The sequence below is a fragment of the Callithrix jacchus genome, chromosome 17 (assembly GCF_049354715.1).
Source record: "Callithrix jacchus isolate 240 chromosome 17, calJac240_pri, whole genome shotgun sequence".
In the NCBI taxonomy this organism is placed as follows: Eukaryota; Metazoa; Chordata; class Mammalia; order Primates; family Cebidae; genus Callithrix; species Callithrix jacchus.
The window spans coordinates 60,047,669-60,074,872 of record NC_133518.1 but is presented as its reverse complement, the minus strand read 5'-3'; the positions used below and the strand labels follow the sequence as shown (position 1 = coordinate 60,074,872).

Sequence of the window (27,204 nt, the reverse complement as noted above, 5' to 3'; positions counted from 1 at the left end):
AAACCAGGTTATATCCCTTGAGTATTACCATCCACTGTGGATCAGTTTCACTTTTTTCTCAGCTCTTGAAAATCACCTGTCTCCGGAGGCATTCAAAGATTAATTTAAAAGGGAAAGGAAAAGTAATTTCTGAAAGCTACTTTAAAAGAGAAAAATAACTCCATTATACTGCCCTTCTTGTGATGTCCTTCAGATGTCTGACTCTGCTTTTCACATTGTACTTTTGTATTCTGGGAGGTGATAAGATGCTAACACTTATAATAATGATGGCAAATATATGTTCATTTATACACAACCCCTATGTTTCAGGCACTTTACATTCCTATATCTAATCTTCAATATAATGCTCCCATTTTACAGAGAAGTTAAATGACTTATTAAATCACAGAAGCAATTTTGTGGTGGAGCTAAATTTCAACTCCAGGACTGACTCACTTTAAAAGCCACACTTACATGTGCTTCCTTCTTCGCTTCCTCCCTGCTCTCATATTCTTTCCTTACATCTCCTTTCATTTCTTTTTAAAAATTCTCCTTTTATTTGCCTCATCTTAATTATACTCAGTAAAGTTAAATAACTGATCTGACACTACACAGTTAGTAAGAAAAGGATCTCAATTAGAGTCACAAGGTGGCTTAATTAAAATACAGAACAAGAAGCATTCTAAGTTATGCTTAATCACTGTCACATGTTCCAACACCCAAGATTTCATCTTTTGTCTAGATGCACACAAATGAGCATTCAATTAGCCAAGCAGAGGATTAGTTCACCATAGTTCACCATAATTCTGATTTCTCTTTGTTTTCCAAATTGTCTTTCTCTATCAAGCGTGGGATGCTGCAAGATTCAAGAATCGTCTGTGAGTACCCAGATCTGGCTGTGACCAGTTACTGTTCCAAAAGGGCTGAGAGAAAGCAGATTTCATGCCATATTGAGCTGGAGAACCCCCTAACTTGAGCTCTTTCCACTTTTTTCTGATGCTTTTTAGTGTATACCGGAATTTGGAGGTTTGTCCTGTGAGCACTTCTAGCATCAGGAGGTACTCCTTGAAAGATTTTCTAGGTGGGCCATGGTGGCTCAGGCCTGTAATCCCAGTGCTTTGGGAGGCTGAGATGGGTGGATCTCAAGGTCAGGAGATCAAGACCATCTTGGCTAACATGGTGAAACCTATCTCTATTAAAAATACAAAAACTAAAATTGGCCAGGGGTGGTGGCATGCACCTGTAGTCCCAGGTACTTGGGAGGCTGAGGCAGGAGAATAGTTTGAACCTGGGAGGCGGAGGTTGCAGTGAGCCTAGATTGCATCATTGCACTCCAGCCTGGGTGACACAGCGAGACTCCATCTCAACAACAACAATAACAACAACAACAACAACAAACATTGTCTAAAAAGATTTCCTAAAGTTTTACAATATTGACACTTTTCTCTGGCTAAATTACACATAATTTTTTATTTTTTTAATTCATAAAACATTTATTGGCTTTTGTTGATTTCCATACATGTTTAAAAACCTTAAGAATAGTCAATAGAGAGATGATTCCAATATTTCGAACACTTATTATACTTTACAAAGGACATATAATTTTTTGTTTTATGAATTTTAGCATGATTCCTCTTGGTATCCCATCTTTATGGATGGGGAAAAATGGAAACCTAGGGAGGTCAAGTGACACAAGTTTATACAGCTGATAAATCGCAAATCCATGCCAAGCTTTGATGTTCTGATTGTAAGTTTCCTTTGGTTGAGTTTCCTTATAAAGCAGAGCCTGAGACAAGGGTCTATACTGTGTTTCATTAAAAACAAAGGAGGAATAAGAGTGTGGGACTAACAAGAGAGAAGCAAAATATGCCGTCAGGCTGATCACTGATGTGGGCAACTAGGCTCAATAACATTGGGTTCCTCTGTGTTGCTCTGGACAATAATCTCAGAAGCTTCCACTCAGAGAAAGAAGAAGGAAGCATTTGTCCACCAGCTCCTGTTTCCCTTTGGGTATGAGTGGCACCGTGACATATAATATATCCAAATCTGCACATGTTTGTGAACTTGATTTCCATAGATATCCCTCATGGAGGCATCAGAAAAGCTCTGGCAAAGAAAGTGGGAGATACACTTTGTACCCATTGCAGGCAAGGAGTTGTCTGGATACAGCTGTGTGATGCTAGTTGCCACAAGTAAAACTGGAAAAGATGGCAAAGAGGTTATTAGGAAGTCACAATAAATGTCTAATCAATAAGTTTTCTGCTCTATTTAAAATAGTGATTACATTCAAGGAGTGAGCTGTGTATTGGAGGAAGACGACAGCTGTTTGGATGATGATAATAAAATGCTGAGGAGTAGCATCCATATCGGTAGCTCAGACAGAGACATGGTTATTCTGCCTGAGACACATGAGAATTGTGATGGCCTGAAAAACTTCACAAAGGAAATTTTTGACCTAAGCCTGAACAAAATGTGTCAGAAGAAGGAGGGGCAAAAGAAGACATTCTGAAGAGAATATAGGAAGAAGAATGAAGATATACACTCTTTGGAAGGGAAAGGGGTCCTGTGTGCCTGTGGCGTTCTGTGTAGAGTGCAGCAAAGGTGTCATCAGCAGTTCAAGCTGGAAAAATACACTTGTGCTGGATCATGAAGGCACGAAATAACCAATGTCAAGTAGGAAGAAGAGGGTTAAGAAGCATTTAGGACATCATCGATGAGTTTTAATGGCCAAATATAGGAGAGTTTGGGAAGTAATCAAAACTGGGAAATCAAGCTAGGTGCAGTGGCTCATGCCTGTAATCCCAGTACTTTGGGAGGACAAGGCAGGCAGATCACAAGATCAGGAGTTTGAGACCAGCCTGGCCAACATGGTGAATCCCCATCTCTACTAAAATTACAAAAATTAGCCAGGTATGCTGGCATGTGCCTGCAATCCCAGCTACTTGGCAGTCTGCACCAGGAGGTGGAGATTGTAGTGAGCCAAGATCGAGCCACTGCACTCCAGCCTGGGCGACAGAGCGAGACTTCATTTCACAAAAAAAAAAAAAAAAAAAGGAAAGGAAAAAGGAAAAACTGAGAAATCAAATCATTATTTTAGGGTTGGACATAACTAAGCATGGTTTTAGAAATGAGTGATTGGTGAGAGAGAAAGTCAGGTTAACTGAGGGTAGGAAATAGAAGTATTAGAAACTCCAGCAAAGTGGGAGTGTGAGAGATAGTCAGGGATATAGTGGTAAAAGCCAGAAATACTAAGCCGAAATTTCAGATCCAGTTTCTCCACCTGCTTAACAGCTGTTTGAATATGAACAAGTTCCTTAACCTCCCTAAACCTCAGGGTCTTTGTCCGAAAATGTGGTTAAAAATGTACACCACCCAGAAAAGTACTGTGAGAGGAAATAACCCAAATCTTCATTGACAGATGAATAGATAAATTCTGATATATATGTGCAGTAGAATATTATTCAGCCTTAAAAAAGAATGACATTGTGATATGTGCTACAACCTGGATGGATCTTGAAAGCATTGTGCTAAGTGGAATAAGGTAAAGACAAAATTACATATTGTATGATTCCATATATAGGAGATATTTAGAATAGTCTAATTCACAGAGATGAAAATAGAATTGTGGTTACCAGGAATTGAGGGAGGGAAGAATGGGGAGTATTGTATCATGGGTACAGAATTTCACTTTTAGATGAGAAAAACATGCTGGATTTGGATAGTGGTGAGGACTGCATGGCAGTATGAATGTACTTAATAGCACTAACATTTTTTAAGTGGTGCACTTAACATTTTTAAATAGTAAATTTTATGTTTCCTTACATTATCACTTAAAAACTAGTATTGCAAGAATTAAGGTGGTCAGTGAATACAAATAATGCAGTTTTTTAACAGTGATGATCAGAATTATCAAATAGCTAGATACAATTTGGTGGATGTGTGATCAAAGGAAAAAGAGGCAGGTGGATTGGCAAGAAAGGAAATCAAGACACCGCTTCTTAGAACAAAGAAAAGAGAAAAGGATAGGCACAAATATTTGGGTTCATTCTGGGGTAAAGGGGAAGGACATTTAAGGAGTGTCTGACTGGTGACTTGTATCTTTTGGTGAATGAATGTGGAGGTTGAGGGTGAGGTGAGAGGTATGGGGAAAGTTACAAAGTTGTGGAACAACTTCTGTGGGTGGGAAAGGAATTAGACTGGGGAAGAATAAAGTAATTACCAAGTAGCAGAGAGGAAGCAGCTAAGGTTGGATATGATAAATTTGTAATGGAGCCAGCGAGCGTGGCTATGTCATTTTCTCTAGCAGTACTTGGCAACACAGAAACAACCTGGAGAAACAGGCAGTTGGATTGATTTACGGTATGACATTGGCAAGACAGTTGTGGTCAAAAGTTAAAGAGTTGAGGGAATTGTGGGTACTCATGAGAATACAATTTAATTGCTTGACCATGTGGTCCAGGCTGGAAAGAAAGGAAAAAGCGTTGAGAGACCAAGAAGAGACTGGACAACATTCAGCCATCAGAGGGTAGAATGCCAGAGGTCCAAGATTTTGAGGGAGGAACAGTTTTAGATATTGATCAAGTAGGTGCACAGCATGATGGCAAGTGGATGTAAATGATGACGTGGAGCAGTGGTCTCAAACTTTAACGTACATCAGAATCTTCTGGGACTCTTTAAAACACACATTGCTAGGCCTAATATCCAGTTTCTGATCCCGCAGGGCTAGGGTAGAGCCAATGAATTGAAATATCGAACACATTCCCATTTGATGTTGATGCTGCTGGCCTGGGAATCATACTTGGAGAATCTCTAGAGTAGAGCCTAGAGAGAAGTCTATGGGTCTTCAAGGCAGGTGGTACATATAGTGGAAGATAGAGAAAGAGGACTCTGTTTGGATGCCAACATTGTCAAAGTACATGAGCAAATGAGCAGAAGGTCACAGGATGATGGCTAGGAGAATGCAAAATTAAGACGTTAAGCTGGGTGAAGCTCAGCCTGAGCTTTCTGCAAGGTTGACATGTTGACCATCTAATCAGAACTTCACCTAGTATTCAAACTTTGATGTGGCACTGTGAGTCTGAGAGATTAGATAGTAAAAGGACTCCTAGGTGAGGCTGTGTTGATTATGTATGCATCCCAGATAGCTTGCAGATTTAGTGCCCCTTCAAATCAATATTCTTTGAGTTTTTGTTATATGGATGTATATGTGTCTTTGTGGATGTATATGAATGTGGATGTATATGAGTGTGTGTGTGTGTATGGATGTATATATGCACAAACACAACAAAATCATACATTTATTTTTAAGTGTGTATATATTTTTATTCATTAAAAGTATGTTTATTTAGTGGGAACAAGAAAAAATGAATTTTTTACTAAAATATGTTATAGTTATACAAATTATATACGTATTTTATGCGCAATGGATTTTTTATAAAATGCGTACCATATATTTTAACATTTATTTTTTTATCTTTAATTTTAGTCTGTCACTCAAAAATATTCGTGTTTTATTCACACTCATTAACAGAGTTGTAAAGTCTCATACAAAATATATTAATATTCCTTATTTCTATATTTCCCATTAGCAACCATTTGTTACCTTTTTTTTTTTGGCAATTTTTGACCCTTCTTGGAAGATATTCCCAGTTTAAGAATATTTTTGGGCAGTGATTCTCAAATTAAGGTCTCCAAATCAGTAGCATCAATATTGTCCGAACAATTCTTAGAAATGAAATTCTCAGGTGGTAAGGTCAAGAAATGTGTGGCAATATGCCCTACAGGTGTTCCTGATGATGTTTAAGAATCGCTGCTTTAGAGCTTCTTATATATGGATTAACATCCAGCTACCTGACTGACTTCCATAATCTGTACTATTATTAAGAAGTAAGCAGGTTTTCAAAGATTGACACCTGTGAACTAAATGCATATGAGGTCTAAAACTAAGTGTCTAATTACTAATGTGTAGTTGAGTCTGTTGAGTCTATACAGAATTTCCAGTGACTCTTGTATTTATAGCTTTTCCTCAAGTCCACCCTTTTCAAGTTGCTAAAGACACCCAATCAATCTGCAGGTTCTTTGGTGAGCATGCAAGAAAAGGGAAGTGGGTCATTTCGAGCAACTGTTAATGTAGGTATTGTAAGTTGAATCGAGCTTATGCTGCCCTGCAACAGAGCACACCTCTCCAGTGACTGTGTATCAGTGATCCATTAAAGTTGGTGATGCTGTCCTCTGGTCAGTACAAGGTAAACCACAAAATTCTCTCTGGCCTCTATGATTATAGTACTGTGTTTTATCAGAGCATAGGCAGCTTGGCTTAACTGCACTGAGATGCCACTGTTAGTGTTTAAATAGAATAGTATTTTTTTGCTTTAATAAGGTGGGGCAAGAGAGATGTTTTACATCAGAAAAATCTTTAAATGTTGAGATTGCAAGTCCCACCATAAGAATTATGTGTGATTTGTATATTCAAGTAATCTTTCTTTGTTACTGAGAATGTTTTCTTGGCTTATTTAACTAGATGGCAACCTTCTTGGCTAAGGACTGTCTCTCTCTCTCTATTGTAGTATGTTGTTGGAAACACAAGCACATTATAATAATTTCATAGCATACACATACTATTTTCAGATATCCTGGTGTGCTCTTAATTGATTTTCTAAACGTATGGTATAATACAAAGCTGTTGAGTAGGAACTGAGAAATTTCTCTTTGTGTCATTCTAAAAATTACATAGCTTGGTATTTAGTTTTCATATTGCATTTCTGGAGTTGTTAATTAAATGCATATTAGAATTTCATCAGATGATGATATTTTATAGGAGAATTCATAGATTTAAAAGACAATTTATTGGATATCCATGCACTATGGGAATAAATACATTGATAAAACTGCCTAAAGGAGCTGAGATCCATAAAGGATGTAATTGATGTCTAGCTGTGATAAAGACTTGTTTTCTAAGTTTTGCTAGATAAAGATAATTAATGAATAACGTCATTATGTGTTTCATAGAATTCATTATCTTTCCCTTTCCTAAAGTATTGATTACCGTTAAATTTTGTTTCATTTGAAATAACTTATTTATGATTATAAAATTGCTATATGTCAGCTTTATTTGTAATATATATTGGACATATCAATAATCACCAATGATAGAGAATTGCTTAAACTAGTTATGGTATATCCCTAAAATAAAATACTTGTCAGAATTTAAAATTATATTTCAGAAGTATATATGTTAAGATATACAATTATTCCAACAGAACAAAAGTGATTTCAAGCACTTAATGCTTTTGTAAACTAATGTGTTTGCTCCCCTCAAATACATAGTTTAAAAAAAAAATAAGCAAAGCAGTAGAGACACCAAAAATAGTAGAGGCGGTTTACTGTACTGAAGTTGCCATGATTTTAAAAAAAATTTTTCTGGCCATGCCTGTAATCCCAACACTATGGGAGTCTGAGGTGGGATTATCGCTTGGGCTTAGGAGCTCAAGCTTGCAAGGAGCTATGATCATGCTACTGCATTTCAATCCTGAGTAACAGTGCAAGACTCTGTCTTGAAAAAAAGTGTTTGTTGTTTATATTATCTAACTTTTCTACAATAACTACATAGCTTTAGTAAGCCATTAAGTTTTTCTCAAAACAAATCAAAATTGTACATGATTTTGTACATGATCTCATTGGTCAATCATCATTTTTTCTTTTTGTATTTATTTCATATGAATTTAGATCCACTTTAAGCCTTAGTCAAAACATATTATGAGGATGTTTAGGGCAATAAAACTATTCCATATGATACTGTATATGTTATATATTTATCAAAACCCAGGGAATGTACGACACCAAGAGTGAACCTTAACGTAAAGTATGAATTCTGGGCATTAATGATGTGTCAATATAGGTTCATCAATTGTAACAAATGAACCACTCTGGTGGGAGTTGTTGATAATGGGAATAGCTAGACATGTGTAGGGGCAGAGGGTATATGGGAAATCTCTCTACCTTCCTGTGCTATATTGGTATGAAGATAAAACTGCTCCAAAAAATGGGTCTATTAATAAAAAAAAGGTATGAGTTATACATATTCGTTGTATTGTCTATGCTATATAACAAATGAGCTCCAAAAGCATCTGGCTTACACAATAACAATGTTATTTTTCATAATATATTTTGGGTTTGAGCACTTCCTCTACTTACTTTGTCTGGCTCATTCATATAGCAGCATTTATCTGGAGTGTCATGTGGGTTATTAGGTCTAAGATAACCTCACTCATGTTTCTGGGGGTTGGTGCTGGCTCTTGACTGTGGATCCAGGTTCTCCATTTGTATAACCTCTTGCTCTCCCAGAAGCTGGACTGCTTCCTTAGCTATTGTTCTTCAGACAGTACTACCAGACAGCCAGGGCAGGAACTGCAAGGTCTCCAGGTCTAGGCTCTGGAAAGCACTTGGTGTCTCTTATGCCACATTCCATTCGTTAGGACAAGTTATGGGCCGGGCGTGGTGGCTCAAGCCTGTAATCCCAGCACTTTGGGAGGCCGAGGCAGGTGGATCACGAGGTCAACAGATTGAGACCATTCTGGTCAACATGGTGAAACTCCGTCTCTACTAAAATTACAAAAAATTAGCTGGGCATGGTGGCGCGTGCCTGTAATCCCAGCTACTCTGGAGGCTGAGGCAGAAGAATTGCCAGAACTCAGGGGGCGGAGGTTCCTGTGAGCCGAGATCGTGCCATTGCACTCCAGCCTGGGTAACGAGCGAAACTCCGTCTCAAAAAAAAAAAGACAAGGTATGAAGCCAGTGGTATTTTTCTATCATAGGATGGAAAAATAGGCTCCCTTTTGGGATGGGAGAATCAGTAAGTATTAGTGGCTATATTTAACTTTTCCCAGGGGATGACCAAAACCATAAAGTCAAGATCCCACAGTTATTGATAAAAAGTATTTTGTGACAATTAAACCTTGAATCTGTAACTAATTTCAATTTCATATTAAAATAATATCTTTAAAAAATATTGCATATTAAATTCTATGTCTGCACTGCCAAACACAATAGCCACTAGCCACATGTGGCTACCACACTTAAAATTAGCTAGTCCTAATTGAGGTGTGATGCAGGTAAGTAAGTACAAAACACGCACTGGTTTTCAAAGGCTTTGTACCTGAAAAAAGAGTGTGAAATATTGCATCATTATTATTTGCCTTTGTTTGGGTTGAATAAAATATATTAAATTAATTTTACCTCTTTTTACTTTTTGATGTGGCTACTAGGAAATTTAAAAATGCATATGTGACTCATTTCTGTGGCTCACATTATATTGCAGTAGTTCAGTGTTGCTCTATACACTGATGCTTTTCATACAGTTTCTCATAGCAACTACAAATGGATATTTTTTTTTCAATTACATGGCTAGGGAACAAAATACAATATTTATAATTTTTTATGCCTATGCGTAATCTGCACTTGCCAAAAATAATTATAGCAACCTAAAAATCCAAATACAGTATTAATTTGGTATTATACCAGTGAAGAGGTTTATAAATATAATGTCGTAATTTGAGTACACATTTGTACATTTCCTAAAATATTTATAACTAACAAATCATCTGACATTAAAAAAGGTTACTTTTAAATTTCAATTTTGCTTTTTTCTCTATTGTTTATCTTTATCATTCTTATGTAGGTCACATAAGAGCCTAGACTGTTTCAATTTGCTTTTGTCTCTCAGTTTTGAGAGCGCCAGGCTGGACATCTGTTACCGCCAAATCTTCTTGCCCCTCAGTTTCCACCATCGTTCTCTTTCTCCTTTCCCGGTTCACCCATTCTCCCTGCTCTGATTGTCTCAGTTGAGGAATTATTGCCTGGGAGAATTCACCTGTCTCGCTTTCATGCTTGGCTTATTACTTTACTATGTTTCTTGGCCAAAACCTCAGGGTAGCTAATCATTTGTACCTCCAGCACTTCATTTTCTAAATTAAGAGAGGCAGATGTATTGCTCCATGCAAAGGTTTTTCAGAATTCTGGGATAATTAGGTAATGCCAGTTACTAATTTCATTATTTTCTAATGGGTTTGTACTTTGTCTTTTTATGAGCCATGCTATTCAGAGCCCTTGAGATTTGGCTAGACCGTTTGGTTTCAACATCCATCAGGTGAAGCAGCTCTTTGGCGCCAGTACTTCCTCTTGTTGGAGCAAGACTGCGTGTACTGCTTGTCTGTTTGATATGTAAAGTTAATCACAGACAAACCTCAGGAAATACACAGGGAAATACCGAAGAGAGATGTAGAGATTTGAATATCAAATGCCACAGGTCTCCACTTCTGCTGTCTTTTACAAACTCTTAGGCTGTGCCATATTGTGTTTGTTTCTTTTTGTTAAGCTTAGTATTTTGAAAGTGTGCTTATGTTTCAAGGGTAAGTTGAATTCTTGTCACCAGGGCAAGTAATGTTTCTAAATAGCTAGTAGCCATAAAGTCTACAGGGACACTCTTCTTCTTGGCATTTCTTGAATATTAAGACAAATCTCCTTTTCTACATTCAACAAGAAGAAATCTATTTCTCTGTTGCTGAGACCAAATAGAAAGGAGATAATAAGCTGTAATACCTGTATAGACCAGGATTTCACAGTATTTTGTTCTTAGCATTTAAAAGGTATATTCCTTTCATCATAAACAAGTTAGAAATAGTTATTGCCAGTACCCACTGGATTCTTAATAAACCTTTGGAGCCCATCGGTTTCCTTGCTGACGGTGTACCTGCTCTAAAGCATTAGCTTAAAAATCAGAATTTTCCAAATTGCCATACAAGTTTGCTGAACTAGCAAAATGTATCCCTATCATTTATTTTCCTAAGAAGCACTCCAGTTTTATTTAAGATGAAGACATCCCTTTGAACAAAATTAATCATAATTTTTTTCCAACTAGGCTCTTTAAAATGTGATAATCTTAACTAGCTAATATCTTCAGAATAAAAATGGAAAATTCTTTGGAAATCTGTTTACCACCCAACTTTCCTCTGATTAATAACCCTTGCAAATGTGTGCTTATTATACCATAAACATGACCTTTATAAGAACATTAGAAAAATCAAACTATGGATATGCCATGTCAGAGACTTTTTAAATGTCAGAAAATGTAATGCTTTAAAATTAATGTGAGCTTATAATACTTAACTATTGAGGGTATTTTTTGAACTTTTTATGAATTTCAGCTTATTAAATATTTCTTAACTGGTTCTATTACTGAAATGGTCTTGTCTGGGTCACAGTTGATGCTAAAGAATGTAAAACTACTTGGAAAGAAAGAAAGAAGAATAGTTAACCATTTATGGGTTTAGTTTGGTGAAATTTGTCAAACATAGGAGATATTTATTAACTTCATTTCCCTGAGCCTCTAACCAGAAGAGACTCAAGAGTGGGAAAATGTTTTCATTTAAAGAGAGAAACTTTCTAAACATAGCACTTTATAAACTAAACGGGCCAGGAGTAGAGAGAGCATGCCTGGAAGTCAGTAGAGGAGATAGTGATGTTTGGCAGTGAATATGTAACCAGTTCAACTTGGGAGCTTTAACTCTAAGGTGGGACATATACCACACTCAGTGTCAGAGTTCTGTTTCTGCATAATTAATTACCAGAAACTTGTTGGCTTAAAACATCACACATTTATTAGCTTATAGTTCTGTAGGTCAGAAGTCCAGCACAGATATGGCTATGTTCTCTGTTCAGGGCATCGTAGGACTGAAATGAAGATGTTGGCTGGACCGAGTCCTCATCAGGAGACTCTAGGTTAAAACTCTGTTTCTCAAACTCATTCTTGTTGGCAGAATTTAGTTCCTATGATTGTAGAATGAAGGTCTCACTTTCCTTGCTAACCATCATTCTGGGGCTATTCTTAGCTCCTAGAGGCCACCTGCATTCCTTTACATGTGGCCTCCATCTTCATGCCAGTAAGGACACACTGACTCCTTCTGTTGCTTCTGCATCTGGCTGGAGACTGCTCTTTGCTTTTGAACAGCTCTTTGCTTTTGAACAGCTTAGTTCAGGCCCACCTGAACAATCTCCTTTTTTTTTTTTTTTTTTGACAGAGTCTCACTCTGTCACCTAGGCTGGAGTGCAGTGGCACAATCTCGGCTCACTGCAACTTCCACCTCCCAGGTTCAAGTGATTCTCCTGCCCCAGCCTCCCAAGTAGTGGGGATTACAGGCATGCATCACCACAACAGGCTGATTTTTTGTGTATTTAGTAGAGACGGGGTTTCACCATGTTAGCCAGGATAGTCTCGATCCCCTGACCTTGTGATCCACTCAACTCGGCCTCCCAAAGTGCTGGTATTACAGGCAAATCTGTTCTTTTTGAAGTCAACTGTATCATATAGCATAACCTAATCACAAAAAAACATATCCACAAAATTCATAGTCCTAGAGATGATATAGGATATGTACAGCAGGAAGCAGGAAATCTTGGGGGTTGTCACAGAATTCTGCTAAGTATGCATAGATATACACATCCTTACCTGGACCTTAGGTTTATCATGTTTATTCTCTGGCTCAGTATTTTTAATGTGTGGGTCCTGTACCAATAGCATCAATATTACCTAGGAATTAGTAAGTGATGCAAATTAGCAGCTCCCCCTCAAAACTCAAAACCTAAGCAGGAGTAGAAAGACACCAGCAGTCTATGTCTTAATAAGCACTCCAGGCATTTCAGATGCTCAGTAAAGTTTGAGAGCCAGTGCTCTCTGGACCAGGGTCAGCTAACATCTGGTGCCAGAGAGCTAAATCTGGCTGATGACTATTTTAGAAAGTAAAGTCTTATTGGAACATAGGTATGCCCATTTGGTTATATATTGTCTATGGCTGCTTTCACTCTACAATGGCAGACTTAGCAGTTGCATATAGAACTAATATCTCACAAATCTGTAAATATTAATTATGTGGCCCTTTCTAAGAAAAAAAAAGAAGTTTGTCTTCTGCTCAGGAAATAGATTACTTAATTGCTGAGGTTTCATCCAGTTCTAACTTGTTCTAATTTTATACAACTTCCATGTGAATCCTACAAAATTGCAACATGAGATTTAGAGGTTCATTTTCCTAAAAAAGCTTAACCCTTGATTTTCATTTCTATTAAAGGACCTAAAAATGTGTCCTTTCTTCCAGACATGACTGCAACTATCCTTTCAGTCCACTGGCAGCTCTTTCTGTCTTATGTGGTAATAAAGAACATCTGTTCACCATTCTTTCTATGTTAGTTTTTAAATATTTGAAGGCAATTAAGTCACTCTTGAGTCTCTTCACAAAAACGTTGCCAATACCTTTAGCTTTCCCCTTATTCTTATTTGCCTATCTTTAATCATGTCTGTTTCTCTGCTTTGGCTATTTTCTAAGTTGTATACATCTTTCATAAGTTATTAGATTTTCAACATACTTAGCCAGTCTTTCTGGCTTCTAAATTAAATGGACAAAACTAAAAACAAACCAACCTGACAATTGTCCAAGATTCAGCTCTTTTTTATTTTGTCAGATTTCTGTGTAATTATGCATCTTTTAACCATATCTTTGCTAGTAATCCACTGAATGTGGCTTATGTCATTTACATTACTCTTTTTTCTTCCAAAATAGGTCCAACAGTTAGACTTACTGTGGTTGATTCCCACTTTCTGTGTCTGGCCTCCATGATGTCAAACATTTGGCTTGATGGAGGTTTTCACTGTCATCTGATAGTTTTCACTGGTTGACTAGTTCACTAAACATACTCCAGGTACCCAACTTCCATTTGCATTCGTTTTCCCATTTCTTTACATGTTTTCAATACCTGGCCAGTGAACCAGTAAATTAATCAATTAAATCTCTGCTTTTTCTTTTCCTCACTTCATCATATTAAGTTTGATTTGTAGTCTTGTTATTTTCTAATCCATGGCACCAAAAATATACATGATTTTTTCATTTGATTGTTTTGTTTTGTTTTCATATTTCTTTTCTCATTCTTAGTCTGGATTCTTCTAGAAGATGTGTGTGTGTGTGTGTGTGTGTGTGTGTGTGTGTGTTTTGTATTGCAAATATATGCAGCTCTATTGTTCTGTTGCCTTTGGTTTCCTTTCTACCCACTTTATCTGTGATGTATACTTGTGCTCTTGGTATCACAGATTTCTTTGAGGGTCAGCCAGCTTTCCTAAGCTCTCCCCTTGAGGTATGCCCTGCCATTTCCTTCAGCAGATTAAAGCCTGCTTATCTGAAATATCTCATTACTGAAATAATCACTTTTAATTTACCAAATTGTACAGCCTTTACCTTTTCAGAAACATAATGAATAACATAATTTGTTTCACGCCAATCAAATTTGCTTCCATGTGCCAAAAATGTAGGTTTTTTTTTAACTGATGGACTCTATTTGCATAGGCTTTCTGAATGTATGACTTATTTAAAACAAAAATACTTTTTTTGTCAGAAGATTTACCTTACCACATTCTTTCATTATCAGGAAAGACCTTAAGATGCCTTTCAACAGTATAATACTCTGAAATGTGATAGGAGAGTCTGAGTTGCTTGAAACAATTCTGTTATGCTTAGATCTATGATTGGAATTTGTCATTCAGTTGAGAACCAGCTCAGACTAGCTAAATGAAAATGTAGCTAAGGGCAATTCAATGGAAGACAAAATTTTAAAAATACAAAAATAAAATCCAAAGCATCTCCCTGGCTTGTGGCAGCAGCCATTGAAAGGGTGTATATGTAACATGGCAGTTTGAGGTACTGACTATGGGCTTACCTACAAAGGTAGAGAAGAAAGAATATTCCTGTGTTGAACTGTGCAGCATTTAAGATTTAGCTAGGACATCCGAAAAAAAGCAACCAACTAAAATTTTGGCTGGACTAATGGAATTCTGAAGCTACAAGTAAGACTGCCATAAACAATTATCAAGATTTTCCCAGTGCTAATATGCCATCTAAAACTTTGGCTGGAATAGCTGGTGAAAGCCTAGCAAATAAACAAGCCAGCCACTTATTAAATTGAGTGGCCGTGATTCTTGTTCATGTGAATAGTAGAACATATTACCTTTTGATAAAAAAGCATCAGTCATCATATCTGATATTATTAAACACACATATGGCTCCCTGCTAAAACAAGTGGACTGCAAATCTGAAAATATGTAGGAAAGAACAAATTGAGGTCTCCCTGTATCTTTTTAATACTATGTGATAATATTGGAATATTGCATTTGTTTTTAGTTGATGGTTAGGAAAGATAATTTCATTTTGTTAAACAAGAGGAAATGAGTATACCAAAGGAGAAGGTGGCAAGAACAACAGTTAAAAAAAAAAAAAGCTTTGGTTATTCTCTCACTGTTGCTTTACCTTGCTTTAAAGGGCTTAATATCACATTTACCTTTATTGAAACTTACCCAGTGTATTCAAGACAGTAGATAACAAATAAATATTTGATGAATGTTTGTGAGTGAGCCAAGAAGTAAATCTGAGAGGAATGAAAGATGAGAGTAGCCAAGAGAGAAGAGGTGACAGAACAGGTAACCAACTGAGAAGAAGCTGAAAAGGGAGGAATAGAATTGGTGTGACTCTATTTTTTCCACTGACCATAAATAATATTAAATATTCATGTCCCAGATTCTAAGTCAGCTATCATATTTTGAGTACCTACTATGTATTAGGCACTGAGCTAGTCTCTCTCATACAATATTTTGTCAGATAATGCCACACTCTTGGTTGATCGCTTTCTAATTTAAAAGACAAATACTTCTGTGAGGTACCATGAGATCATTTAAGAGTGGGTATTTGCATATAGGATGACTTGGGGGCATTTTTGGTGCTACCTACAGGCTGTCTCAGTAACAGTTCTATGGAGCAAGTGAGTCACTTGGATATGATTATTTCTCCAAATTGTCTCCCTCTTAGTCTCCCTCCCTCCAAACCTCCTTCCTTCCATCCCTTCCTTTTTGTTATTTCTCTCTCTTTTCAATATTGTTTCCTATGCCTGCCACCTCACAATGAGCACATTGAAAACAGGTTCCTAATAGTATTAGTGACATCAAATATAGTTTGGCATTTTCATTTCTTCTCTCTGGATTAGCTTCCAAAACAACAATGTCTTGTTCATTCATTCATTCATTCATATATTCATTCACTCAAAAGCACTTGGGTGCCTATAATTTTCAAAACCCTTTATTAGACACTATGGAAAAAAATTAAGAGGATCCCATGGATACTCCCCTTCAAAACCTTAACCCAGAATCAAATTACTAGTAAACAAAATGTAAGAACCATAAGAGACATACTGATCAATGATTTAAACAATAATGCTAATAAAATTAAATTTAATAATATACATTCCATTATTTCATATCATTTGGATAAAATAATAATGAGTAAAAAAGACATTAAGGATAGTTACTGTAATTTAGTTTTTATTCTATTAAGTATTTCTCCCTGTAAGCCTTACAGAAATCCTGGAACTTTATAGAAGGAAGACCGAAATAGCTGTTAATTTCCTTTGGACATGAAAACACTGGAATTTGGATGCAGGTTTCCAATGACAAAGCCTGTGTTCTTAAGCACTTAGAATACTATGTAGATGTCTGTAAAAGAGAAAATTGGCAATCATGCTAAGTGGATGGGGTTGTGGGGCGGGGATGGCAGGGCCTTTCAGCTGAACCTTGAAGGGCAGAGAACAGTTGAAGAACAACATAAATTTACAAAATTTTAAAAAGTAGTTTTCTTATCTTTGCTTACAAGAAGGACATTAAATTGTATAAAAAGGCAAGAAAAGGTCATAATGACATTGATAACATGGGAAGCAAATATTTAGCACTTGGAAGGCATAATGACTTTTGAAAACTGTATGCAATACGGATCAGAATCATACAGGAAAATGCAGGGCCAATTTCAGAAGCCGTGCTTCTTACAGAATTTCTCTCCTCTCTCAGCAGGCGTGCCTGCTCAAAGCAATTTGACTCATTCTGTTTGTTCTTCCTTTGGGATTAATGTCCTTTCAAAAGCACAAAATAATCTTTACAATTTAAGTCAAACAGGCCCATGAATTTGAAGGGACTAACTCCAGTTCTTTGAGACTGTGATCAGAGCCCTTTCTCCAGCTTCCTTTTAGGGTTATTTGTTGTTGTGTTTTCTACAGAACGTTTGGGTTTAAGTGATTGGGTCACTCCACGAACTCCTGTCTAAGACATATCGACAAGGAAGAATAGCTATGAGAGAGCTCTGTAGTCTCAAGGCATTCAATCATATTGAATCATGAGGGAATCACAGGAAGTAGAGTTACCAGGTCAACATAGGCTGTTGCAGAATGCCCAGGAATGAGTCTCCTATTTATTGAGGTACAAATGTAGGTCTCAAGTTATCTTTATAACTGGAGCAATATTTGACAGACAAATCAGGTGTCTTTTTTAGTCCTCTCACTGAATTCTAACCAAAAGAAGGCTGGACACTTAGCCAAATGACTTGGTATAATGAAACTGTCAGCATTATTCTACTATCTGTTTTCCAAAACTTAGGATTTCTGTGCATCTTTTAGTCTGATTGATGATCACTGGGAATAGAGTTTAGGATGCCCTAATGTTGAGCGTTTGTGTTGGGGATAGCAAACCGATTAACTGGATTAGATACTGGTATGTTTTGTTAAGGAGGATTCTGAGGCCAACTAGAAATGTAACTAATGAATAATATATGCCCTGAGTACTACAAAAGAGAGTAGTATAATGGATTCTTATACTTGGATTATGGGAACAATAGAGATATTATGATGTTTGCAAAGAGCAAATATTAAAATCAATCAACCTATGTATGTATAGCTTGAATTAGCTACTGCAGAGTACTTAATTTCATAGATTTCCCAGTTTCCACAACTAAAATAACTAAATTATTAAGGGATAACAGAATTGCTATAAAAATTAAAAGCCTATATATGTATAAACCACTCAGAAATTTATAGTGATTATTATTTTACTGTTTATTATTATTTGAAATGGGACTGCTTTAAATAATTCTGTCTATATGATCTACCACACACCAGCAAAATACAATTTTGTTACCAGAATATTTTACTCTAATTGCTAAATTAAATTTTTCTCTTAGAAATTTATTTAGGCCTGTGTTTTTCTGGACTCCCAAATTCTAAGGAATTGTAAGAACATGAACTTCTAGTAAATTTGCAGCCAAAGAAAACTCAGATGCAATTTCTGTGGCATTCTGCATTAGTTAGTTAATTCTGACACAGTCTGAGTTGAGTAAACTGTGTGGAAATTAGTCGTACAAGTCAAGATGTGTTTGTGCCTCATGCCAAATTCCAGATTTGTATATTTAGGCTGCAGTTCACAAGAGGGTGAGAACATGTTGATGTCAACCAGAAAAACCTGTGTTTTCTCATTAACCTTGGCCTCTGATCTTGGACTTCCGGTCAGTGCTGAGATTCTCAGAGCCAGGTACCCTCCCAAAAGCTGTCTCAGATTTAGCCTTGAATGCTCATTATCTCCACTGAAATGGCCCCCACCAATGACAAGTCCCACTGATTATTTGCCTCCTTAGTTTAGGCTTAATCCTTGTGTTTAACTACACTATTTTATGATGCCTTTTCTTCTATCGTAATATCATAATATAGAAGTCACTTTCATTTTGTGTTGCATTGGTGATAGTTCCTTAACCCTGATATGAGGGCTTTCTTCTACCTGGGGCTATAAGCAGTTTATCTTTCTTTCTGGATTTGTGAATCCTAAATCTGCTGCCTCCTGGTCATTTGAATATGAAAATATAGGTCCTTTCCTCAGAGGCAATTTCTGTTCCTATCAATTATTCTTTCAATTCAGTGGAAATCGGGACTTGGTACATATTTGAAAGGGAAGCCGAGGCGGGTGGATCATGAGGTCAAGAGATCAAGACCATCCTGGTCAACATGGTGAAACCCCGTCTCTACTAAAAATACAAAAAATTAGCTGGGCATGGTGGTGTGTGCCTGTAATCCCAGCTACTCAGGAGGCTGAGGCAGGAGAATTGCCTGAACCCAGGAGGCGGAGGTTGTGGTGAGCTGAGATCGCACCATTGCACTCCAGCCTGGGTAACAAGAGCGAAACTCCGTCTCAAAAAAAAAAAAAGAAAGGGAGAGAGATATAATACAGTTAAAAGTAAATAAATATGGGCTTTGAAACTAGCCCTATTTGTTTTCTAATTCTACTTAGCTCTTGAGTAAGATGATCTTGCTAAACCTTTTCTTCACCTGTAAAATGAAATTACGGATATTTTCATTGTTTATACAAATAATGTATGTAAATTTAACTAGCAAAGAACCTAGATCATAATATATGCTCAAGGGAACAGGACTCCTTATAAAAATAAAATATGGTTGTGTGGATCTTCTTGCTGGCAATCACTTAATAGGCATTTTATTTCTCTTCCATTTAAAGTAAATCCTTTTCAGGATTTCACCATTTCCATAACTCCGTTAGGAACTGATTTTACATCTTCTCCAAAGACTAAATGTTTCAGAATTAAAAGAAAATATAAAGTAAGGTTTGTTTTAAGCACAACCTGCCAGAAGAAACAATCACATTGAAGCCGAGACTAAACAGAGCACAAGTCAGCTCCACAGGGAATGTTCTTGAGGAAATTGAAATCAGAATATCTTTTTGGTATTATAGAGTTTGTAAGAATGTTCACTAAAGCAATGGAATTCAAGAACTCAGAGTTCCTAAACCTTGGAAGCTAATGGATACTGCAAATGCTAGAGAAGTGCTAAATATAGGCCCTTAAAACAGTGACAGTGTGGTATTCACTGTTCTTAGTATGTTTCCTTTGATGATGGTGACAGTGACATGCCAACAACAGTTATATTTACTAGGAATTTTGTGCCATGGTTTTTATGAAGTAAAATTAGATTAAAATGTGGAAATTATCACAATGGAACATTGAGTGAAAACGTTCATAATCAAGTGAATGCTCTTAGAACTATCATCATTACATAATTAGAGAGTTATGTTGAATGCAAACTTCTACTTTGTTCTTCTAGACCGTGCAGGCATAATAAAAGGGATAACTGAATCAATAATGAATTGATATGAAAAGAATAAAAATCTAATACCTATGGACCAACGCATGGCTATGTAGTAGATTCAATATATGCATAGACTACGATATACTGGATTATAAACATTATAAACTGGTGGAGGCAAAGTGCATGGGAAATTGCTTCTTGGGTAATCCTGTGCCTTACAAATGTTTGATCTGCTTTGGCAAAGTTTAATTGAAACTAGCTTTTTTTTTTTGATACAGAATCTTGCTTTGTTGCCAGGGCTGGAGTGCAGTGGCACGATCTTGGCTCATGGCAACCTCTGCCTCCCAAGTTCAAGCCATTCTCATGCCTCAGCCTTATAAGTAGCTGGAATTATTGCAGGTATCTACCACCATGCCCAGCTATTTTTTTTTTTTTTTTTTTTTTTTTTTTTTGTATTTTTGGTAGAGACGGGGTTTCACCGTGTTTTCTGGGCTGGTCTCAAACTCCTGACCTCGTGATCCGCCCACCTCAGCCTCCCAAAGTGCTGGGATTACAGGCCTGAGCCACTGCGCCCAGCCTGAAACTAGCTTTTTATTTATACATTTTTCCTCTACCACCTTTCATAAAAAAATGGCAATCTCTGAATAAGATGCGGATATAAGAAGCTACACTCTGGAAGCAGAATGTTTATTGACAAATCCTGGCTCTACCACTGACTAACTGCATGAACTTGAGTAATTGTTTTAACTTTACTATTGCTCCATTTCTTTATTCACAAGGGAGCTAGCCTACAGAGAGGACCCAGTACATTACCCAGTGTATGGAAGTAGAAATAATCTTGCTTTTATGCCCCTGGAATCAAGGGGAGTTGTTTATGAGATAGCATAAATTTACACCTAAAATGAAATCCATGTTTAAGAAACATATAGAGAAAAAGGTGTTAATAAAATAAAAAGCCTGGGACTTAGAGTGTTTGGGCTATGTATTTTTCTGAAGAAGACAGTAATGGAAGCTTAATTGCACTAAAAATCTATGATGAAATGTTTCTCACCTTTTAGCAGTGCACTCGAATAAACTCTGCTAGTTTAATCCACTTATCTTTTCTAGTTCTTCAGAGAAGTTACTGGTTTCTAAATGTACACCATTGTTAATTTGGACACAGCATGTTGGGTGGGATGTAACTTAGATAACACAAATTACATCGGTTACTATGCTACCAGGGGTTATAATATACATTTTATAATTTACGTTTTGGGATCTAAATTGCTAGTTGAAATATGACATTCCCAAAGCAAGTTTTATTAGATACTCTAGATTGAATCAGTTCCTTTCTATACCTATAAAACTTATTTACCCATATCTATAGTGTCCCACTCTACTTTTCCTTTCCAGTAAAAATTTTCAGAATTGTCTCCACTAGTTTCCATTATGATACCCTCACTCATTCCTTATTCTCCTCAAAAGTGGCTTCTCTTTAGATGACCCAGATAAATGACTGTACTTAAATGGCTCACAAAGGTCACTAATAATCTCCATGACATTAAATCTATCAGACATTACCATCTTACTTGATCCTTCTGCAGTCTGAGACAATGTTGACCATGCTTTCCTCTTCTAAACAGTCTCTCACTTTTGCCCAGCCCCACTGGCACAGACAAGTTCATGCAGACAAGTCCCAATTAAAGGGTACAGATCATGAATACACGACAGTATGTAACAAGACTTTAGCATCATTTTTCTTTTTAAAGAGGGAGATGACCAAAGCTTAGATATCGTGAGTGAAATTTCCCTGAGAGACAGATGTAGTAAGGCAAGTTCAATTCCCTACATTCGCTTCATTTAAACACTGGACCATTAATGAGACTAGATTTTGACACTTTGTTAGCAGAAATGAAAACTTTGTGATTATACTTTCAAGGGTTATCAGATATTAATAAACACCCAGTTGCCCTAGGACTGGCTCCTTTATGGATGCTTGGTTCATAAATGTGGTATTGTTTTTATCTATAGCACACATTATTCATTAGTATTTATTTAACAATTAACTTTTTAAAAATTTAGGTGGTTCTTTGAGTAGTATCTTCATTGCTTACACGTGAAGATTCATTGATTGCCACTGTCATCTCTAGAGAGGGACAACTATTCCTATCTGGCATGATCCCAACAGTGACTGGCTTCTGACAGTGACCACATTTGACTCTGAGAAAATGCCTTTCCTCAATCTAAAAGGTGGAAGGACCCAGGAGAAAGCACCAGTTTCTCTGCCATCAGCAATTCGTTCCGAAACAGACTGTATCAATCACATCATCTGTTAATTATTTGCTGCTTGAGAACACTGTTTTGCACTGGAGCCGCAACGTCCAACACCACCTTCGTGAGAATGGAAGTGTTTTTTATGTGCAGTGCACAGTACAGAAGCCTCTAGCCACTTGTGGCTGTCAAACATTTGAAATGCAGCTAGTGTGATTGAGAACTGATTTTCTTTTAATTTATTAATTTTAATTAATTTAAATTTCAGTCACATGTGGCTGTTTAATGACCACCATATTAGACATCTCAGCATGAGAATATCTCTTATATTAGTCATGATTGGTGGTATGAAATTAAATTTTAAGAAATTTTTCTTGAGGGAAATTTTGTGATTTTATATTCTATATCACTAGCAGTGAAATTGAGAGGAATTTTCCAGGCAAAATCTTTTGATTTCCTGTAAAGCAGGCCCCTGCCCTGAATTATTCACTATCTATCTGACAGAGGTGCTACAGTATAAAGGGATATTTGGGGTTAAATGTTTAAAGCTCCTTGCTTGATGCTCGTAACATATTTTTCCTCTAGTATTTTCCAGACACCAGATATTGTCATCAAAGTTAGTTAAGTAAGTGAGAGATCCCATTTTTCTTCTAGTGGAGACTTGACTCCGGATATTGGCAATTGGATAATATCAGTGATTTGATTTTGGTCATGGCATTTAATGACAGTGAGAGAGAAAATACTGTTAGTGCTTCTTTCCTAGCTTCCTTCCAAGTGTGTTGAGGTGACTTACTGGAATATTTAAATATCGCAACTGAAAATGAATAGATAATTTGGACAAGGGGAAAACCCAGATCACTTCCATGTGATTTCTTTCATGGGAGAAGATTGAATCACTGACCATTGACATGGGCAAATGTTTTTGAATCATTATTTCCAGAATGGTGCTCCAGTTGCCCTGACTCATATTCCCATTCTCACCTCATTCCTCTCTGTGGTCAAAAGCAGGATATATGAGACACCAGTCACCATCCTGTGTGGATTAGGGCTGCCAACTAGACCTTGTTTCAACATTTGAGTCAACCTGGTAAGGCCAGTTCACTTTAGGCCAATGAGGAGCTTTATGCTAAGGCAGCAAGTCCTAGATCAACTTTCTGAAACCTAGTCAGTGAATCCAAGGGTGGGGGTGGGGGGCGTGCAACTACAACAAGAACAAAACGAAAATATTACCACATCACACTAAATTCAAATTTTATCTCAAAATACGTTCTCAGTTATATCATTCTGTTGAGGACAGATGTGAGAATTAGATGGAGTTTGGATGACTGAGGTTTAAGGAAACATGGTAAACATATAATTTTCCTAGACAAAGAGTAAAAAATCCCAACAGGAAAGTTGCCCATTGTTATATCCAACCAACAACCTTGAGTATTTGAGAGGCAGCCATGTAAGGGAATGTGACAAACACATATTTATTTATCTGAGTTGGCAAGTAAATGTTAAAGAATATAAATTTGAGGGGTTTTGAAACATGTTTGATATGATATTCATGTCTTTCTGGATTCTTCTTCAAATATAAGGCAAGGTCCCGTGCTGGGGATAAAAATCAGGGGTAAATACTGAATGTTCCTTTACAAAGAATGTGGTCTTTCTTCCTCCTTCCCTCACTCCCTCACTCCCTCTAATGGAGACTTGATTCAGGATATTGGCAACTGGCAATATCCAATATTCAGAATATTGGCAATCTTCCCTCCCTTCTTTCCTTCCTTTTTAATAAAAACCTTCCTTTAATAAAAACCTCTTATAAGATTGCTGGCTTTAACAAATTATGTCTGGGAACTAATTTGACAAAATGATTCTGTAAGGTGTTTTTTTAATTATTATTTTGTTTTGTCTTTATTATTATTGTTGTTTTAGTTCAAAAGCTATTTGCATCAGTGCATTAAAAATCATTAGGGTTTCTCAGTTTCTCTCTGGTAAGATAGAAACTGGTAACATATTTTGCTTGCTAGAGGCTTGGCTTTTGATTTTATAAATTGGATATTATAAAAGATACCTGGGACAATTGTGTGTTTTAAAGGAATTAAGAGGATTGAAGGCTAATCCATGCCAATTCATGAATAGCTGTATTAAATTATCTATATTCTCTAGATTTACCCCCACCTTGGCTGGCCAATTCCATTAACTACAGCACTCCATGGCCAACGTTTTGGTTGAATCAAGTTTTGCTTTTTTAACTGAAGAATAATGAGACTTTTACATTTGGAAAACAGAGCTTTAGTTTTCATAAATGTTTGCAGCCTGCAGGCTGGCCATTCTGACAGGCTGGGAAGCATAGTTTCAGGCCAGAAGCCAGAAACAGACACTTCAAGGGAGGGACAAAGGGAACAGGAATTTAGGCTGAAAGAAGTGGCCAAATACATGTTTAATAAGCTATAGAAGGAGTCATGAATGTTTATGAAAGTAGAAAGATGTACATGAGCAACTGGACTTTATGCCTCTCCATGGGACCTGTGTTCAAAAAATGGCCATGTTAGCATAATCCAAGGGTAAAGTCTGGAGCCCTCAGATGTCAGATAGGGTAGCAGAAGACACGAAAACCTTCACTGCTTATTCTCCCTTGCCTGGCCAGAACCACTCTGCCATCAGTGGTCTCTTACCCAGAAAGAATGCTGGTCCATTGTTTTGTGGAAACTGCAGAAGGGAGGAGCCACATCAGTTGTTTGGTTGAAAGGGTTGGTTTCTGGTTAGCCCATAGGAAAGAAAGGCTAATAATTGCTGTTAGTGAGGCAGGGGGAATAAGTAGGCATGTCCGTCTCCCATCCGAACTCAGTTTTTAAGGTTTCCTTGGGTTTTCATTGGCCGAGGGGGTTCCTTCAGTCAGTTGGGGGACTTAGGATTTCATTTTTATTTCTCAGCCTTTGTGCCATTATTTGTTTTCCACTTACTAGTAGTAGTATCAGATCTAAAGTTTTTATGCCCCTGACACATAGACCCCTGAATTCCTATAGTGAGTCCTTCTCTTGCCCCATGGACATAGCAAATTCTAACTGAAATATTTGAAAATGGATTTGAATAAATTTCCTCCTATACCAAATTAGTTGCTTATTAAATAACTACTTAGGATCTAATATTATATAAAATGCTCTATATGATTTCCTGCCATGTGAATCTTTGGAGGAGTTTAGTAATGTAATCATAGCTTACTGAAACTCACATAAGTTCAATATAGGTAAGTATATATATATATTTCAATATAAATAAGTGCATACATATCTTAATATAAATAAATATATATATTTCAATACAGGTAAGTTGATAATGAAGGAAGAAGATATTAAAGATACCGTAGAAATTATTTTTCCTATCAGGAAATTAGATATTTCTGCTGTTTTCTATAAATGCAGATTGATATATACACACACTATATATATATATACATATAAATGATGCACAAAATTCTCCACTGGCATCAGTATTTAACAATGGCAATCCCTAACCATTTTGAACTTCGGTTTTTTCACCTGGGGAAATGAAAGATTAAGTAGTAGATTAAGGTTAAGATGAAGATGAAGTTGTCAGGCAGGATGTCTATGACAGACGAACGCTGAATGGATTGAGTGCAGGAGTTCAAGGTTAAAAGATTGTATTATGGAAAGAATACTACTTCACTCTCATAAAGTGTTTCAATATATTAATTTACATAGTAACCTCTTATTGTGATCATTCTTCTGAGACAGTCAAGATAAGCAAAGAGAAAAAAAATGAAGTTAGCTTTAAAATTATCTTGACTGACTGCTTTCAGAAGGCCTAAGCAGCTGCTTTGGAGGTTCTTTAGTTCATTATAAAATGAATTTATCATGTAGTGAGAGCCGATTGGCCAGGCACTGTGTTAGGGCACTTTACATATATTATCTAATACAATAAGTTTCAACTGACAACCTCTAGTTTAGAGTTCCTATTTATCTGTATGAACTATCAAAATAAACATGTCTAAGTTAACATATTAATTTGCTATTCAAAAATGCAAATTTCTGAAATGAATTTGTGTTACTTTCTCAGTCTCCACTGACAAATACTTAAGAATTAGTCACTCTGATTTTTTTTTTGTTTTTCAATTTCACAAGTTAATACTTTTGCGAATCTTATGAATTGACCAAAGCAATATATAATATGTTGATTCTTTTTTTTTTTTTTTTTTTTGGTGGACGGAGTCTTGCTCCATTGCCAGGCTGGAGTGCAGTGGCACAATCTCTGCTCACTGCAACCTCCACCTCCTGGGTTCAAGAGATTCTCCAGCCTCAGCCTCCCAAGTAGCTGGGACCACAGGCGTGTGCCACCATGCCCACCTAATTTTTGTATTTTTAGTAGAGACGGGGTTTCACCATGGCCAGGATGGTCTCGATCTCTTGACCTTGTGATCTGCCCACCTCGGCCTCCCAAAGTGCTGGGATTACAGGCGTGAGTCACCGCACCTGGTCAATATGTTGATTCTATAGTTCACTATTTGCAACTTAAATTCTAAACATACACTAACAAAATCATCAAAAAAGGAGGGAGAAGAATTTTGTGAACATTAATGATCATGTAATTTACCTTAATTCTTCAATACCTTATTCAGCATTAATTACTATTCTATACTAATAAATGTTTTTTTCATTTGTTGACTTTAATGTTCCATAACAAATTTGGTATTGAGTGATAGTAACTTCTCTGAAATCAGACTGACTTGTTAAAACTGTAACAAAATAGCATAGGCTATGAAATATGTGGTACTAGAAATAGAGTTTATGTATTTTTCTGATCCTGCTCCACAGAGGCTTTAAAAGGCCTCCCTCAAATTAAGAATATTAATATTCCCAGAAGTGTGACATTCCGATAAATAAAGTGACATGGTTGGTAAACATTAATAACAAAACTTTCTTACCTATAGAAAGGCCTACAAGTTTATTATATATTTTCATGTTTATAATTATGAAT

At 36.6% G+C, this 27,204-nt stretch overlaps 1 protein-coding gene across 5 annotated transcripts in view; it reads left to right on the top strand.

Moving 5' to 3' along the window:
• ZNF385D (zinc finger protein 385D) overlaps nt 1-27,204 on the top strand; it is a 940,329-nt gene that overhangs the window by 647,792 nt on the left and 265,333 nt on the right. The gene's annotated exons all lie outside the window — the stretch shown is intronic.